The sequence below is a fragment of the Vulpes lagopus genome, chromosome 24 (genome assembly GCF_018345385.1).
Source record: "Vulpes lagopus strain Blue_001 chromosome 24, ASM1834538v1, whole genome shotgun sequence".
Classification (NCBI taxonomy): Eukaryota; Metazoa; Chordata; class Mammalia; order Carnivora; family Canidae; genus Vulpes; species Vulpes lagopus.
Window position 1 is genome coordinate 45,661,674 of NC_054847.1, and position 3,719 is coordinate 45,665,392.

The following is a 3,719-nucleotide window of genomic DNA, read 5'->3' on the forward strand; positions in this document are numbered from 1 at the left end:
ACGAAAAGAGACTGAATAAGGAGAGGTCTAATTAAGTGAACATTTTCATGGAATTATTGGGCAGGTGTTTTCAGCCATAAATTGAAAAACAGATTTTTCTTTTTGCATCCCTCTCTCCCTTCCTTCCTCTCTCTTTTTTTTCCCCAATAATGCAATGAATAAAAGTTCAGAAATAGCAAAAAGCAAATCAATAAGAGTTCTATTTAAAAAGATTTTTATTTAAATTCTTTTTAAAAAGCTAATTCTTAAAAAGAAATCCTCCTTATTTTCTTTTCAAGATAACATGAGGTGATAATCAGATAATAATGGTTGTCATACATTTACTGCCTTCTCAGTGCCCTCTTGGTAAATGCTTCCTTCCAGACTTTCTCAGAGATGTGAGCAAAGCAGAGGGGCCCCTCAATTATCCCTTTCCTAACTCTGTCTTAGAAGAGACAGTCCAAAATCAGCCACAGCTTCCTCCTGAGGTGCTGGGACACCCTCTTTTACTATTGACAGTGGTGTCAGCTGTGATTGTTTTCCTTTCCCATCAGGGCACTGAAAGATGGGGCTGACTTTACTTTTAATAATAGAGATGTTATAAAGAAGCTGTCTTGCTGTACCTGCTACCCTACTGATCCTTTATAAGCCCACTTGTCACATGGCAGAAAGCCAAGAAGCCACCTCGGCCTGCTTCACAGAATTACCTGGTAGTCCCTGGGCACAGTGGGTTAAGTGTAGTACAGTGAAGAGACTTGAGGCAACAGTGATGGGTGGGGGAAAATAAGAGTATCTTGGCATCTACTTCTCACTTTAAACATCGTGAAGAGACAATGAATAGTACTGGTCCAGTGAATGCTGGGTCCTTTGACATGAACCTGACGTGCTGCGCAAGAGCAGAGAGGTACCACGTAGACTGAGCACTTTGGGCATGACCATCGCAGAGCCACATGGCACTCACTTGGGCTGGCCTCCATCTGTTAAAAAGACTCAGAATGAGTGCCCACTCCCAGGCTGCTGTCCTAGAACCCCAAAGTCCTCTTGGAGGGATGGGAATTGAGCTGATGGTCATCATTAGAGTCACAGCAGGGCATGCTTCTCACAGAGGGGCCTTCAGAAGCACTATGTAGGTGCTGGGCTAGGAAAGGAGGATTCAGTGACTAAATCAGCTCCTGAGAAGCAGAGCTGGATTGATGCTGGAATCAGGATCTGGAGCCTCTTAGTGGATGGAGCCAAGAGCTTTTTAGGGCACCTGGGCTGGGATGGGGAGAACACAGCTATTTTCACTCTTCAAAGAGCTAATGTTATGTGTCAGTTATATCTCAGTAAAAAAAAAAAAAAATGGACAAAGGACCTGAATAGACATTTCTGCAAAGAAGACATCCACGTGGCCAACAGGTATATGAGGAGATGCTCGACATCACTAATCATCAGGGAAATGCAAATCAAAACCACAATGAGGTATCACCTCACATTGTTAGGATGGTGATGTCCAAAAGGAAAGAGAGAACAAGTGTTGGCAAGGATATAAATAAAAAGGAACTCGGGGATCCCTGGGTGGCGCAGTGGTTTGGCGCCTGCCTTTGGCCCAGGGCGCGATCCTGGAGACCCAGGATCGAATCCCACATCAGGCTCCCGGTGCATGGAGCCTGCTTCTCCCTCCGCCTGTGTCTCTGCCTCTCTCTCTCTCTCTCTCTCTCTCTCTCTCTCTCTCTGTGACTATCATAAATAAATAAAAATTAAAAAAAAAAAAAAAAAAAAAAAGGAACCCTTATGCACTGTTGGTGGGAGGGTGAATTGGTTTAACCATTACTGGCCACAGTAGAGAGATTCCTCAGAAAGTTAAAAATAGGACTACTGTATGATTCAGCAATCCCATTTCTGGGTACATATATAGTGAAAATCAGTATATGCAAGAGATAGCTGCACTCCGATGTTCATTGCAGCATTATTCACAATAGCCAAGACAGGAAAACAACCCAAGTGTCCATCACTTAGAGCCATGAAACTATTCAATATGATACCATACTGGAGGAGACATGTCCTTATATGTTTTTCTAATCTCATAGGATGCACAGCACAAAGAGTGAACCCCAATGTAAACTATGGATTTTAGTTAATAACAATGTATTTAAGTAATTACCAATTTAACTAATAATAATAATAATAGTATTGGCTCATCAGTTTTAACAAATGTATGACACCAATGCCATATGTTAATAATGGGGAAATTGGGAGGGGCAGCAAAGGAGGTACATGGGAAGTCTTTTTGCTCAATTTTTCTGTAAACTTAAAACCACTCCCCAAAAACTTAAAGACGAATAATTTTTTTATAAAAGGAAGTGGGGGAACGCTTGGGTGGCTCAGCGGTTGAGCATCTGCCTTCGGCTTAGGGCATGATCCCACAGTCCTGAGATCGAGTCCCACATCAGGCTCCATGCATGGAACCTGCTTCTCCCCCTGCCTGTGTCTTTGCCTGCCTCTGTCTCTGTCTCTCATGAATAAATAAATAAAATCTTAAAAAAAAAAAAAAAGGAAGTGGGGAGGAAGATCTCCTTTACCTGGATTTCAAAAACAAAACAAAACAAAAAGCCTACTTTTTTCTTAGATGTTTTCTAAGAGTATTTTGTTTTATTTCTGTCAGTTTTATTCCCTTTCATGCTTTAAAGCTTTTTGAGTTTGTCAGTGGTCTTTTTCCCCTTCTTATTTTAAGAAACTGAGCCTCCGGATGAGTGTGGATATACAGTGTGACAGTGAGTCAGACAAAACTGCTGCTTTCCTAACCAAGTTCATATCCACACCTTAATGCCCCAGGAAGCCAGGTATTACCCCACGGCCAGTAAATAGCATCAAAACAATCGGAGTCATGGTGCATCAGTGGAGCATAGAACATCAAACTTTTCTTGGGTTTCTCTGATCCGAGTGGCCTCCTCCATGTGAAATAGTTCAAAATTAAAAGACCAAGTGAAAAAAAATCACCACCTGGATAGTGGTACAGAGAGAAATTTGTGTATTTACTGGTAAGTATAGCTTTTTCCCCTTTACTTCTAAATCTGTCATTTTTTTTCTCAGAAATTTTCAGGAGCATAATGGAATGGCAGGCATGAAGATTTAGTGGAGACCATCTTGGGTGGGGGAATCCCCACTCAGATTTCTGCATTGAGGATTCTTGCTCTTCCCTGTGCTGTCCTTGAAGTCTTGGATTAATGGCGTGTCTATAATCCTGGTAGGACTGGCTCACGCCTGGCTTACCTCTACTGCCCTTGTGTAATAATCAATAGTTTCCTATTTCATGCTCTGAAGTGTCCTGGTTTGGATGATTAGTATATGGCTTTCCTACCTTAAAATTACTGGATATTAAGTCATGGTCTGAGGTTATCCTATTGAGTAGCCGTTAGTTACCTACGGCAACAGAGAAAGAGCTGCTGGTAGGAGGCTCCAGTTCTTCTGGTAACAATAACACTGATGCTAGACCAGCTCTCAATCTTTGCTTTAGTGTCCCATGTTCCTTTGATTCTCTTCCTGAGGGCACCATCCTTCTTCTTGCTGTAGGATCATTCTGCAGGGGTTTACTCCTTATTTGTCTTCTTCTGAGATAAGCTTCTCCTTTTATTTCTTTCCATTGGTGGCACTTGTTTCTTCTTTGTGGCGGCAGAGAAAGCAGAGCTCAATGAGGCACTGAGCCACCCTCAACCAGACCCAAATAGTCATGTATACCTCCAGCCAACACCAGATTTGCT